Here is a 15,908-nt window from a genome sequence, read left to right as displayed (position 1 = left end):
AACGTCTGTCAGGTTTTTTTTTTTTTGCTTTCTGTGCCCCCATTCACCCTTTCTATATGTTCTGTTTACCATTATCAGTGAAAGTGAAAGTAAAAGAAAATTATACATTTTGGGATGTCCCCCAAAAAAATTTAATAGAGGGGAAATCTTCCAATGAGGGCACTAGTTCTGTTAATCTGGGGGTCCCCAAGGAATTCCCTTAATTTTCAGGGATTTCCTATCACTTCCTGTTTGGCTGTGGGACAAGAAGTGAAGGGGAATATCTGCCATGGGGCACAGATGGTGAAAAATACCTGACAGGGGTTATAACCCTCTTTAATATATACAAAATGAAAAAAATACAATTTTGCCAATAGTTCTACTTTAAGTAGAACACCAGGCAGACAGCTGAAGTATGCATACAGTACGTGGACTTTTTTAGCTGCCAAAAGACTCATAACCTTGTTTACTCACTCATGATTTACATATCTCTGGCATATTCCATAGATCCCCAACAATCTTGTTTAAAGAGGAAGTAAACCCTGATGAGTTTACTTCCGCTTTCATTCCCTGCAAAGGCAAAGCATAATGGACTACTATGCATCGCATAGTAGTCCATTATGTGTCACTTACCTGACACAGGAGCCAGCGAAGTCACCGCTGTCCCCTGTAGTCCACCGCATCCATCTTCTTGGTGGGGTCTCGCAGCTCCGCCGCTGTCATTCAGCGAAGCCGCGATCACGTCACTCCCGCGCATGCGCATGGGAGCTGACACGCGCGGCAGCTCCGTCGTTGAGAATGCCGCGCTCAGTGCGCCTGCGCGCCGCTGTCTACGGCGCAGACAGCAGTGCCTGTTTTCGGGCAAATATCTCCTAAACCATATAGGTTTAGGAGATATTTCTTGGACCTACAGGTAAGCCTTAATCTAGGCTTACCTGTAGGTCAAAGTGGTTTGTAAGGGTTTACAACCACTTTAAATAGGTTCAATGATTCATCACAAGAATTAAAAATAATAATTAACAAGTTAAAAAAAAAATTATTAAAAACTTCAAAAGAAATAAATAGCAAAAACGAAATCCAGAAACTTAACAGCCAAGCATACATTTTACTACAAATACCAATTTTTTCAAACACATTTAAAAGCCATGGTAAAAGGGCCCTCAATAAACATACATGCATATAAAATCAACTCCAGTACATATAAAGACGATGTAGGTAAAAAAAATCTGTCATCACATCAACATATCCAACTTGTGATCTGCTTACAGAATTTTAGCCTAATTGAATGTTTGGGTATAAAAGTAAGTGTGGCTGCAGTGGAGTATTACCCCAGATGATGTCTACGAGGACGAAACGCGTCGGAACTCTACTGCAGCCGTGTTTTTATTGAAAAGCGCTTGATTTATTGTACACATGTGAGTTCATTACCTTTATTAAATTTTCTTTTAAAACGGAATTACGCTATTTGGCCCCTATTTCCTTTTGCATGTATTCGACAATTTGAGCTGGATTACATTGCTGGAGATAATTTATTGCCCAGTACATGAATGGAATGGTTATGTTTGAAATTTCCCTGGAGAGTTCATCTTTGAAAAATCTACATAAAAGTGCATAAGCCTTTGTGATCCTTCGAATATATATTCGTTTGGATCCAGTATATCTGGTAAGCCTACATCATGATTGGTGATGGGAACGCCACGTGGTGTCTGCATGTCTTTTTTATACAAAGAAGGTGGACGGTGATTTCTACCACACACGTGGATTGGATTATTATATATAAGAGACTCTGTACCTCTTTTGGACTTTTTTTGTATCACTTTATATTTTTTACACACTTGTGCACACACTGTGTATATTGATGGGCATTATTCTTTATATGAATGTTATGTAATCCTTTTTTTGATATTTATATACCATGAGAATATCGATAGGTGGTAGATAAGGTCACCTTGTTTCTTTTAGCGCTACACTATTGTATAGTATTTGTGATCTGCTTAGCTCACCATTATTTAGTAAAGTATTTCTTAAACTTTTTTCTTAAGGTATTTCTTAAGGCACCATTTAAAATCAAGGCACCCAATTATAAAATTTATAAAAGTAAACTAATGTAGTTTTACATAACGCAGCAACATCCACACATGTATGCCGCCCAACGTTAGATGTGATTTATTCTTGTAAAGCAAATACACCTTTATTCTGGTACTTAAACCATAATAGAAAACACACTGGCAGGTATAGAGTTTTAACTGCTGGTAAGAAATGATCAGACAAATGACATAATAATAAACAACTTGCCACACTGAATGAGATTATGTGCAAACCTAAAGAAGTGGGGCTGTGTACATGGAGGGATCTGGGCTCAGGGCTGAGATGTCCCCTCTCCCTTAATGACTTGTCACAGGAGGCTGAACCTCATGAACTATATGGCTGCCATTGATGCTGCATACTGGAGAGTGGGACACACTAGAGAATCCTAATGAGCAGTGTGATTCGATTGTCATTTATATGTGGATGTGACTCTTCAGTGAGGTCCATTTGTTCTGGAAAGAACCCTTATCTCATGGATGGTGATGGTCCACGGGGTGATTGCAAGATTTGATCAATTCATTTCTCCTACTATTAACACAGAAGTGATTTGGAAAGAGATCAGTTGGGACTTTTATCACATTACTTTATTATATACGTCTAATGGACTTTATGATTTTGTACTTTTTCTTTTTTTAAATATCTCTTTATTAGTATTTTTTTTACATTTCCATTATACATTTCACCATTTACATTCATCGCTCTCTTCTGAGCTTCCATAAAATCCATTCATAGTCATTTCCTCAAATACTACAAACTTATAGATTCATATCCCTCTTTTGGTGTGGCTTGCTCCATTTCCATGCTGTTTTATCCTGATGCCGTTATGGAATTTTCTGTCCAGCTTGCCCATACTCTCATATTTCTCTCCAAGTCCTCTACTCCAATATGTTTCCCTATATAATGGTAGATTACTATTTACTAAATGTTTCCACTGTGTTAACGTTGGGGCTTCCGCCCTCTTCCAATTCAGCACTATTGTCTTTCTAGCATAAAACAGCAACAGCAACAGACCCACCTCTATTCTCTCGATCTTTGGACAAGACCAGAAAACGTGGATGAAATTTCCTGGGGTACCTGCACATCTCCAGCAGTTTTGAGAGTTAGCTGGAAATATTTTGTATACTTTGTATGGCGTATAATAACTTCTATGTATTTTAAATTGTATTAATTTATCTCTCAGAGATACTAGTATTTGGATTGGAGATCTCCATATCTTCTCCCAGTTTTTATCTACTAATGCTGGAACATCTCTTGCCCAGCTTTCACATAGCTTGCTTATATCTGAAAATGTAGTTTTGGATAAGTAGCTATATAAAATTGAAATTTGCTTTTTTTTTTTGGTCTTTTTCCTTACCATTTGCTCTAATTCTGTTTCTATCAATTGTGGGATCCCCTCCGGGAACTGAGCCAATAAAGCATGGACCAACTGCATGCATCTAAAAGTGTAGTTCCCAGGTATGTTTCAACATTTTCTTATTTCGGCAAATGAAATAATTCTCCCTTCGGGTACAACTTGTGATAGTTTTTTAATCCCAATTCTAGTCCATGCCCCTGGATCTTGGATGGATCCAAATGTGGGAGTTCTGGATTTCTCCATAGTGGAGTGTTTGGGGATAAATCCCCTCTCAAATGGTCCTCTTTTGCCATGGCTGCTCTCCATATTTTTACTGTCATAATCATCGAGGGAGTCAGATCTGGCCTATATTTTAATCCACGGAATGGCAATGACTGCAGTGCCTCCTGTGACTGGACCACTGCAGCCTCTACCATTGTGGCAGAGTCAAAGCCATCTGGATTCAGCCATCTCCCTATCGTGACCAGCTGTGTAGCCATATAATATTTATAAAGGTCTGGGAAAGCCAATCCCCCCTGTACCACCGGACGCATAAGTACGCTTATTTTAATTCTAGCTGGTTTGCCTTTCCATATAAATGTAGAAAACATACAGTGTAGCTGTGTAAAAAACTTCTTAGGCAACCACTGCAGAGAATTTCTAAATAAATACAGAAATTTAGGAAGAATCTTTATCTTTATTAAATGTATACATCCCAGCAGTGACAGCGATTGCCAGATCCTCAACTTTTTCTTACACTCCTGTATTACTGGATCTAAATTCAGCATTTTAAAAGTCTTTCACCTGTCGAGATATTATTATGCCTAAATACTTAAATTCTGGTATCTTGTGCCCCTTTGTCAATAGAGAATAAATTCCCAATTCACTTTAGGCCCTGTAAACATTGAAATCATATTCAATAGTTCTAGAGCTCCTTTCAATGAAGGACCTGCATCTCTCAAAAATAGCAACATATCATCGGCATACAGGGCTACCCTCTCCTCCAGCCCCCCAATTCGAAGTCCCTGAATATTCGGTGAGGTCCCAAGAGCCTCTGCCACTGGATCTATTGCAATCGCAAAGAGTGCTGGAGAGAGATGGCAGCCCTGCCTCGTGCCTCTATGCAACTGAAATGGGGACAAGAGCCTTCCTCCCAATTTTACCAATGACATGGGTTTTTTATATATAAAAACAAAACAAAAATTGCAGTGCTAAATAATGTGAAATACTAGTGACAATACACACAAGACAAATATCAAAAGAAATATTGTGATAAAAAAATCTGTGAGAGTAAACTCACTGAAATCAGCGAGCCACAACAATAGTAGTGAAACAAATATTAATAAAAAGCAAATGAATATCAAATCCAAAATGCATAACATTAATTTATAAAAAGTAATTTGTGCAGTTCATAAAAAAATAAAAATAATCGCAGAGAATGGGAAAATGCTATGCACATATAAAAATCCTCATGAGAGGGCAAAACTACAACATCAATGAATCAGTCCTTCATATAACCCCACCCAATTCTTATATAGGGGACTTCAAATATATGCGGTAGTATGGAAATGTGATACTTGACGTCCAAATTCCACCAATAGCAAACTTCTAAGAAGATAGCAGGTGCACTTTTCATAGAACAATAATGGGTACTTTTACCCTAAGGTGTGGACCCACACACCGTAATGGTGGGTCAATCGTGCATCAAAGTGAATCCACCGCAAATGGTCCTCCAAAAGGAACAATCGAACTCCCGGCTCTCGATCGAGATATCCGATGCAGGTTGTCTGTCTCAAACTCCCGAAAGTGCAATCATGAAGGTAGGTATAATGAGAAAAAATAGAAAAAAATGGCTCCACATAGAGTAGATCACTCCAGTACAAAAAAAAAAAAAACATAATATATTAAAGGTACAAGCCATCAAGAGAAATTATGCATAGGCATAATAATCAATAAAAAGTCTGGTATATCTGGCCGACAGGCTATGTACCCAACATGTTTCGCACCATAGTGCATCAACTGGGGCATAGTTGATGCACTATGGTGCGAAACATGTCGGGTACATAGCCTGTCGGCCAGATATACCACACTTTTTATTGATTATTCTGCCTATGAATAATTTCTCTTGATGGCTTGTACCTTCATTAATTATGTTTTTAATATTTAAAAATTTTAACCTGTAGAGATCCGCGCTATAGCCCGAATGACGGCTATAGCGCGGACCTGCTTTGCCAGGACTACGTCTATTGACGTTGTCCCGTGCAAGAGCGGCCTGCGCGCTCCCTGAGGGGCGCATGCGGCGCACTGTGATCAGCGATTCTATGAGACTCGCCTGATCAAAAATCGGAGCAAGGGGTCAATCCCGACCCCTTACCACGTGATCAGCTGTCAGCCAATGACAGCTGATCATGTGATCACAACAACGCCTGTAATCAGCTGTCAGCGCAAGGAGAGAAAAAAAAAGCCGATCACTGGCGGCTGTGAGAGGGACTTCAGTCAGGATCACAGCCAGCTCATCAATGCCCACCTGCCCCCTGCCAGTGCAACCTAAATATGGAAAAAAGTGCCACCCATTAGTGCCCATAGTGCCACCCATCAGTGCCCACAGTGCCACCTATCAGTGCCCACAATCTGCCTCAATAACAGTGCTGCACCTCAGTGCCACATATCCGTGCCCATCAGTGTCATCTACCAGTGCCCATCAGTGACACCCATCAGTGCCACCTATCAGTGCCACCTATCAGTGCCCATCCGTGCCATCTTATCTGTGCCCATCTTTGCCCATCAGTGCCGCCTTATCTGTGCCTATCAGTGCCCACCAGTGCAGCCTATCAGTGCCCACCAGTGCAGCCTCATCGGCGCATTTCAATGAAGGAGAAAAATGACCTGTTTGAAAAATTTTATAACAAACTATTTAACGTGATTTTTTATTTTATTTTATCTTGCATTTTTTTTTGTTTGTTTAGCAAAAAATAAAACTCCCAGCTGTAATTAACCACTTCCCGACCAGCGCACGACGATGTACGTCGACAGAATGGCACGGGCAGGCATATTGGCGTACAGGTACGTCCAATATTCAATGCCGCCCTGCCATCGGGAGCGCGCCACCGCTGGCACGCTCCCGCGCTGGTCGGGACCCCCGTGAGTCCGGTCACGGGACCCGCAGACTCGATCGCCGCGGGCATCCCTGCGATCGTCTCACGGAGCGGCCGAATGGAGGAAATGCCGTGTAAACAGCATTTCTCCATTCTGCCTAGCAACTAGTGGCGCTGATCTCTGCTCCATGTGATTGGAGCAGAGATCAGTGTTCACTAAATGAAAGCCCAACCCCCCTACAGTTAGTAACACACCCCTAGGAACACTTAACCCCTACACTGCCACCCACTGGTTAACCCCTTCACTGCCAGTGTCATTTACACAGGAATCACTGCATTTATATAGCAGTGATTACTGTATAAATGACAATGGTCCCAAAATGTGTCAAAAATGTCCGATGGGTCCCCCACAATGTCGCAGTCACAATAAAAATCGCTGATCGCCGCCATTACTAGTAAAAAAAAAAAATAATTAAAAATTATTAATAAAAATGCTATAAAACTATCCCTATTTTGTAAACGCTATAACTTTTACGCAAACCAATTAATAATCGCTTATTGCGATTTTTTTTACCAAAAATATGTAGAAGAATACGTATCGGCCTAAACTGAGGGAAAAAAATGTTTTTTTATATATTTTTGGGGGATATTTATTATAACAAAAAGTAAAAAATAATGTGTTTTTTTCAAAATTGTCGCTCTATTTTTGTTTATAGCGCAAAAAATAAAAACCGCAGGGGTGATCAAATACCACCAAAAGAAAGCTCTATTTGTGGGAAAAAAAGGACATCAAATTTGTTTGGGAGCCACGTCGCAGGACCGCGCAATTGTCAGTTAAAGCGACGCAGTGCCGAATCGCAAAAAGTGGTCTGGTCTTTGACCAGCAAAATGGTCCGGTCTGCAAGTGGTTAAATACCACCAAAAGAAAGCTCTATTTGTGGGAAAAAAAATGATAAAAATTTCATTTGGGTACAGTGTTGTATGGCCGCGCAATTGTCATTCAAAGTGCATCAGCGATGAAAGCTGAAAATTGGTCTGGGCAGGAGGGGGCCCAGTGCCTAGTAAGAAAGTGGTTAAATACATTTTTTGTACTGGAGTGATCTACTCTATGTGGAGGCATTTTTTTCTATTTTTTCTCATTATAGCTACCTCCATGATTGCACTTTTTGGGGAGTTAAAGACACAGGCAACCTGCATCGGATATCTCGATCGAGAGCCGGGAGTTCGATTGTTCCTTTTGGAGGACCATTTGCGGTGGATTCACTTTGATGCTCGATTGACCCACCATTACAGTGTGTAGGTCCACACCTTAGGGTAAAAGTACCCATTATTGTTCTATGATAAGTGCACCTGCTATCTTCTTAGAAGTTTGCTATTGGTGGAATTTGGACGTCATGTATCACATTTCCATACTACCGCATATATTTGAAGTCCCATGTATAAGAATTGGATGGGGTTACATGAAGGACTGATTCATTGATGTTGTAGAGTTTTGCCCTCTCATCAGGATTTTTTTATGTGCATAGTATTTTCCCATTCTCTGTGATTTTTTTATGAACTGCACACATTTTTTATAATTTAATGTTATGCATTTTGGATTTGATATTCATTTGCTTTTTATTAATATTTATTAGTTTCACTACTATTGTTGTGGCTCACTGTTTTCAGTGAGTTTACTCTCACAGATTTTTTTATCACAATATTTCTTTTGATATTTGTCTGGTGTGTATTGTCACTAGTATTTCACATTATTTAGCACTGCAATTTTTGTTTTTTTTTAATATATATATATACACATTTTATGTTTTCACAATTCATCATTGTTGTTGCTGGCTGCTAGACGTTTTACGTTATTCTGGTAGCGCAATTATATTTTTATTTTTTATATATTATTTGTATCCATTTAATAAATATTAATAGAAATACCATCCTTCTAAACCCTTGTACACACGGTTGGACATTCTGACAACCAAATCCGTCGGATTTTGTCCGAAACTGTTGCATACACACAGTTGGACAAAGTTGTCAGAAAATCTGATCGCACTTAACGTGATGACGTTATTTCGATAGGACGGGACTACATTCAGGATAGTAGCCAATAGCTTTGGTCTAGGAATTTGATCTGAGCATGCGTGGCACTTTGTCCGATCGAAATTCTCTACACATGATCGGACAAAGTCCGATCGGATCATGTTGTCAGAAAATTTTATAGCCCAGCTGGAAAACTTGGTCCATCGAATACTCCGACGGAAACAGTCCAATGGAGCCCACACACTGTCGGATTATCCGACAACACGGTCCTATCGGACATTGTCCATCAGAATGTCCGACCGTGTTTACAAGGGCTAAGTATTTCCCAAAGAAAAGGCCATTTGACCGTATCGAAGGCCTGCTCTATGTCCAGAGAGGCCACCGTTCTAGATCCCTCATATATGCCAGACTCATCCACCTTACCAATCGCTCTGTGTCTGCCACTCCTCTCTGTCAATCCCTCCACTGGCTTCCGCTCAGCCAATTAAATTCAAAATACTAACAACTACATACAAAGCCATCCACAACTCTGCCCCCAACTACATCACTAGCTTAGTCTCTAAATACCAACCTACTCGTTCTCTTCGTTCCTCTCAAGACCTCCTGCTCTCTAGCTCCCTCATCACCTCCAGGACTTTTCCAAAGCCTCTCCAATCCTATGGAATGCCCTACCCCAATCTGTCCGCCTATCTCCTACTTTATTAGCTTTTAGACAATACCTGAAAACACTTCTCTTCAGAGAAGCCTACCCCACCCACGCCTAACTGTATTTTCATTTTCTCCATCAGCTCACCCCCCACAGTTATTACCTTTTGTTTCAACTTGACCCTCCCTTCTAGATTGTAAGCTCTAACGAGCAGGGCCCTCTTATCCCTCCTGTATTGATTTGTATTGTAAGTGTACTGTCTGCCCTCATATTGTAAAGTGCTGCGCAAACTGTTGGCGCTATATAAATCCTGAATAATAATAATAAAAACAATAATTATATGTTGTAGGTATGTATGTTTGTATGTAATCTACGTATATTAACAGCTGTTGTTCTCTCTGGCATGAATCCTGTCTGATCCGAATCTATGATATTCTTTAATAAAGGTTGTAATCTAAATGTTGATATTTTCATCAGTATTTTTAGAGCTATATTTAATAAAGCTATCGGCCTGTATGAAGAACATAGTTTTGGGTCTTTCATTTCCTTGTATAGTAATGTTATATGTGCATTGAATCTGGAAGGACTCCTTTCAATAGACGGCTTGTAAATACTTCTGCTAATTTTGGAGCTAGTAAAGCTCCATATTTCTTATAAAATTCCATAGGAATTCCATCTGGGCCTGGTGCTTTCTCCCCTGGGAATGTATGTAAGACCTTTATGATCTCCTCACCTGTAATCGGACATATCAATGCCTCTCTCTCCCTATCCGACAGCCATCCGAGGGCTACCCGGTCCAAAAGGTCCACCATAGCCGTCGGGCAGAAGTCGGAGGGGAGAGAAGAGGCATATAACTGACTATAGTACTCTCTGAAGGTCTCTAAAATCTCCTCAGGTTCTTTTACTCTCTTTTTCTGTAGGTTTTCGATTTCTGATATAGTTGTAGTTTGATATTCTTGCTGCGCTAATCTTGCTAGAAATCTCTCACCTTTATCTTCTTGCTCAAAAATATTTTGTCTGTTTTTATGTAGTTTCAACCTTGTTATTTCGTCCATATGTAAATGGAGGTCTCTTTGTGCAGCCATCATTTGCTCAAAATTTACAACACTGGAGTCTTGATCATATTTCTCCTTTTTTTTATTTCTATCTGTTTTTGCAATTCCTGAATCCTAGCATTCTGTTTTTTTATTAACCGTGGCGATATTTGAGATGTATTGTCCTCGTATATACACTTTCAACGCATCCCAGACAATGTCCACCGAGGACGACCCTGCATTATTTTCCCAGTACTCCATTATTAGGGATGCCATTTTTCCTTCTATCTTGGGGTGTGACACCCACTGCGGAGTTAACCTCCACAATAATGCACTCCTCGGGTGGGGGCACGTATTGACAAAAATAAGGGAGAATGATCTGATAGGCCACTCGGTAAGTATGTTACTTCTGAAATGTCCATTAACATTGTTACATCTGCAAATGCTAAATCTATTCTGGACGCTGGTTTATAGGAGGCAGAAAAACAGGAATAGGCTCTTTTTTCTGGATTTCTCCATCTCCAAATTTCCGTTACTCCTGTCACCTGAGCCCAATTATACAAGTCCGCTGAAAATTGCTTAGGAGGTTTTGGTCTATCCAGCTCTGGCAATAGAATTTAATTAACATCTCCAATAAATAATAACTTTGCTGGGAGATATTTAATTATTTTCTCAATTATCCCCTTCAAAATTCCCACCGCAAATGGGGGTGGTATGTAATTTGCTACTGTAATGTATCTTTGCTGCCCAATTGTATAGAATAAAATAACACATTTCCCTTGTACGTCTATAAAGGCCTTCTCTATTTTTCCCGGAAAAGTTTTATTTACTAAAATGGGTACTCCTCTAGCATAGGAGGAATACGTGGCGTGATATGCTTTTTTTTTTATCTAGGCCTTTTTTTAAAGTTGTTAATCTTTTACCCATTAAATGTGTCTCCTGAAGTATGATCAATTGAGGACTATATTTTCTTATATATTGAAACATTAATGCTTGCTTAAACTTCCAGTTCAATCCTTGGACATTCCATGAGAGTATTGAATAGCTATTATTTTTACCCGCCATTATACTGGAAGTGTGGGAAGGTTAAACACCTCCACCACATCATAGAGGACATCGATAGGGTTCTTAAGCCACACCCTTGTTGCACCCATCCATATTTCCCCCTTAAACTTCCTTCACCTCTCTCCCCCCATCCCCTTCCACATTCACATTCACTTCACCCTCCTCCTCCTCCTCCTCCCATACCACCCTGTCCCTTTCCACTCCCTTCCCTATTCTGCAACCCCATCCATTCATGGATGTGAATAGAGTGCAACTTCTCCTTACCCCTTCTTCACTAAGCATAGTATATATTCCATGTTTAGTACCCAACATATCCAAACAAAAATACAAAAAAAACTATCACCCTTCCATTCCATTGTGGGATGGGCTCTCTATTAATGGGTCTCAAACCGCATCTTTATACAAAAAAAAGATTTTCCCTTATCCTTGCCTTTTATCATTTCAAAAATTATATTATCAATCTATAAAACAATTATCATAATTTATCATATCACAATTATACATAAAAAGAAACAAAAAAATATTTTTCTTTATGTGTTGTTAATATATATAATAATTATTATAATTTATCGCTTTATACATTTTGAGGGTTAGAGAACAAAAAAAGGGAGGGGGAAAAAAAGACCCTCTATATTTGTGCAACACTCCTCTTCCAACCACCCCTCCTTTGTTTCCCAGATGCCATTCTCCTATGTCTATTTCCTTGTATCCTACTATATATATAAAAAAAATATTTAACGTATGTGTTTGATAATATTCAGTGAAGGAAAGAAGAAAAAAAAAGAAAATACGGTAGATAAATACACATTCTACATTCCATGTAGCAATCCATTTCCAACCACCCCTTCTTTATTCCCATGTGCCATTGTCCTGTTTACATGTTTTAATATATATATATATAAATTTCTTATTCAATATTAGAATTTCTTTACATTATTAGTGCTTATTTTTTTTTTTTTTTTTTCCCTTCCCCCCATAATTCCATATATGTGATCTCCCCTACTCTCCAAAAAAATGTAATCCATATTCATATATGCACCAAAAAAAAAAAAAAAAGCCCAACCCCTCCCCCGATTCATGTAATCATTGGTCTATACATTGATCCCTACCAATCCATGAACAAATAAACATACATACACACATTATATAATATATATATATATATATATATATATATATATATATATATATATATATATATAAATAAAACACATACACACACACACCTCCCCCCCCCCCCCAAAAAAAAATGAGGGGCGTCAGAGAGACAAATAGGGGGGGGGACAAAAAAAAAAAGAAGAGGGAAGGGAAAAAAAAAAAAGACAGAAAAAAATCAATCTAATGTCCTGCTACTTAGTGTACAGCCATTTCTGCTGCTAAGAGTGGTGTTTCAAAAGAAAGTGTGTCCCCCATCAATCACTCATAATTTACTGGGGTATAAAAGGCTATATTTTAACCCTTCCTCTCTCAATCTTTTTCGTATATCCATATAGGCTCTTCTTTGCTGCTGTATCTCCTGCGGATAATCTGGAAAAAATGATAACTTGGGAGTTCTCATACTGTAAATCTGCCTTTATCCTGGCTGTTGATAAGATGCAATCTCAATCTCTATAGTTCAATAGACTTATCAAAAATGGACGAGGAGGCCCTATGCGCTCTCTCCACCTCAAACGTTGCGGACATGTCCACTAGACCAAAGACTTCTGTCAATAATTTCTCTGAAAATTGAATTGGGTTGTCCCCCTCCACACGCTCTGGTAAACCCACAATACAAACATTATTTCTTCTCAGACTACTTTGAGTGTCAATTGCCCTGTCCTGTAGCACTTTGATTTGTTTTCTCAATAAATGCCTTTCTCTGTTATCTGCTTTTAATTCATCCTCTATTTTAGAGACACAAGTTCATTAGATTTATATCTACTGCTAATGCATCAATTTTGTTTTTAAGTCTTTCTGCTTGTTTTAATAGCCTCCATGATGTCTTTACCAAAGGGAATTCGCTCTACCTCTCCTTCTGTCACAGTCTGAGTCTCTGCTGGTATCCCCCTCTGTGGGGATTTTGTTGCAGATTTCCCTGCTGTCTTTGAAGGCATTTCTGTGGGGGAGGAACAGGGGGTAACAATTTGTGCTCTTACACGTGGTTTATTAGGGGCCATTTAGCCACACACCTTCCAGGCTTGTCCACTGTTCAGCAAAACAAAATAGAAGTAATAAAAAATACTTCACGTCTTCCTCCTTCCTCCCTTTTCAATATTTTCTCCTCTCTTTCCAAGTGTAGATAATAACAGGAAAAACAGGTAATTTTACAGCCTACCATTAGGTCCGTGATTCCAGTACTGCCTGCAAGCTGTGCTGCTGTTCAAAGTATAAGACCCCATTCACACCTGAGCGTTTTGTAGCTTGACGCCTGAAGCTACAAAACGCTGGAGGGGAAAATATCCATTATTCTCAATGGAGATGGTTCACATCTCCACTCCAAGTTGCCTAAAGCCCTACGCCTGAAGCTCAAACAAGTTCCGGACCCTTTTTTGTCGCGCGAATCGGGCTGATTTGGGCGTTTTTCTTCTTTTAACATTGGTGACCTTTTGCCCTGCACAAAAACGCCACAAATCGCGGTAAAAAAGGCCGCAACAAACGCTTGAAAACGCTACACTCAGGTGTGAATGCAGCCTAAGAGAGGAGACATCCATTCATACATCCCTCTGAGCCACAAGCCTGAGAAACTGAAAGGCGCTCAGCTGATTCTCACAGAGCAGCTCCAACCTCTGTTTCTGTCTGTGCTGAATGTCTGAATCTCCTCAGAACAGCCAGGGGAGGCAGAGAGAGAATCCATCAACAACTGAGAAGGATTTCAGCTGCAGCGTCTGGTGTATAATTCTCTCCTCGAACCAGCATGGGGAGAGAACATTCAGCCTGTACACAGCTTGGCTCAGCATTTCTCGATGGAAGCTTCACAGGATCAGAGCCCGCCCACCACTTCACACATCACACATGCTCACATCTGAATCTCCTTTCTTTCATCCCTGACCTGTCTGGTGTGTTCCTTGGCCTTCATGAGGCTGTTTGTTCACCAAGGTTCTCTAACAAACTGAATAGTGTTCCAGAGTTTCTCTTCTCCCTCAGTTTCTCTCCCTTAGGGTCATATCACCCATACATTCATTTCATCAGTTCATCCGTTTTTCATCAGTTTTTTTTAACATCCACTACCAATGCAAAAACAGATCAAAAACTGACCATTTATACGTTTACATCCATTTTTCATCCAATCCGTTTTTTGGACGGATGGAAAATAGGGGTTTCATCAATTAAAAAAAAAAAAATGTTGAAGGAAGTGGATGAAAATAGATGATCATTCGTTGGCATTCATTTTTCCATAGGAATGCATTGATGTCTGTTTTTCATCTGTCAATGGATGGATGAAAAACAGACTAACGATCCGTATGTGTTAAAGGGGCCTTACTCAGCAAATTTGACTCCAGTGCTGATGGAGAGGGGCAAGGGAGGGGCAAAGAAGTAGGCTGTGCAGGTGCCAGTCTCCTGCTCATCAACCGATGAGGTCATGGAATGTTCTGTAAGTGCACCATGAAAACCTGTGACTTTGTATAACTAAAAGGCATGCTTCATCCACCAGCTGGCTTGTGTACAATTTTAGGGCAGTTTTTAGGCATTTGCTAAGGCCTCAAAAGAATAAAAGTGGTAGGCAAATAAGTACACTGCTGTCACCTAGTTATATAAAAATGTAAATACTTTGTTACTTTAAAAAAAATATATATATAATAATATAAATTATATAGAATGTAAAAACTCTACAATCTAAACTATAACCAAAACATAATTTAAGAAACAGACATTAAACCAATATATTATTAAAAAGATCAAATATTTCCTCCAGTGGCAAAAAATGGGCATGGTTTAAACAATGCTAAAATATTGGCGTTGTCTATTAAAAAAGGACCCCCTGGCCAGTCGCCCCTGTCTGGGACAAAGCATATTTTCTGGGATTCTGCCTGTGACACAGTCAGACCGGGACATTCACTGTCTGGTGAGCAGTCTGGGAGGTACACAGGGGAGATGGGAAGCTCCATTGCTTAACCAGGAAATAACCATGTTAGAGACTGGCTTTACAGCACAAAATCCTTTGGCTAGTATAACTACAGTGGCAAAAAAACTGGTATGTGAAACGCCCTGCCCATTATGAATTGGTTTTCTGCAGTATAACAATAGACAAACACAATGTGCTTAAGTCAATACACAAACAATTAGAATTTATAATGTCTTTACTGAACACACCCATTAAACATTCAGAGTGTTGGGAGGAAATAGTAAGTGAACCCATATATTAACAATGAAAGCTAACTGGAGTCAGTCATTTGCACACCTGGAGTCCAAATAATGAAAAGAGATTGGATGTGTGGTTTAGAGCTACTTTGATTGATAATACACTCAAACATTTTAAGATTGCTGTCCATAAGAAGCATCAGCTGATGTAAGCCATGCCTTGCAAAAGGAGCTCTCTGAAGAGTAGTTTAACTTCATAAAGCTGGAAAGGGATACAAAGCAATCTCAAAGAGCTTAGGCATCCATCTGTTAACAGTGAGACAAATTGTGTATGAATGTAGACAGTTTAGTACTGTGGC

General features: G+C 39.5%; 1 protein-coding gene across 1 annotated transcript in view; it reads right to left on the bottom strand.

Moving 5' to 3' along the window:
* Positions 1-15,908, bottom strand: part of LOC143974429 (MAP kinase-interacting serine/threonine-protein kinase 2-like) — a 182,846-nt gene that overhangs the window by 43,656 nt on the left and 123,282 nt on the right.

The sequence above is a fragment of the Lithobates pipiens genome, unplaced genomic scaffold, assembly GCF_037356315.1.
Source record: "Lithobates pipiens isolate NorthernLeopardFrog02 unplaced genomic scaffold, aLitPip1_a1.2 Scaffold_13, whole genome shotgun sequence".
NCBI lineage: Eukaryota > Metazoa > Chordata > Amphibia > Anura > Ranidae > Lithobates > Lithobates pipiens.
Note: the sequence above shows the minus strand (reverse complement) of the source record. Positions and strands in the feature narration are given on the sequence as shown.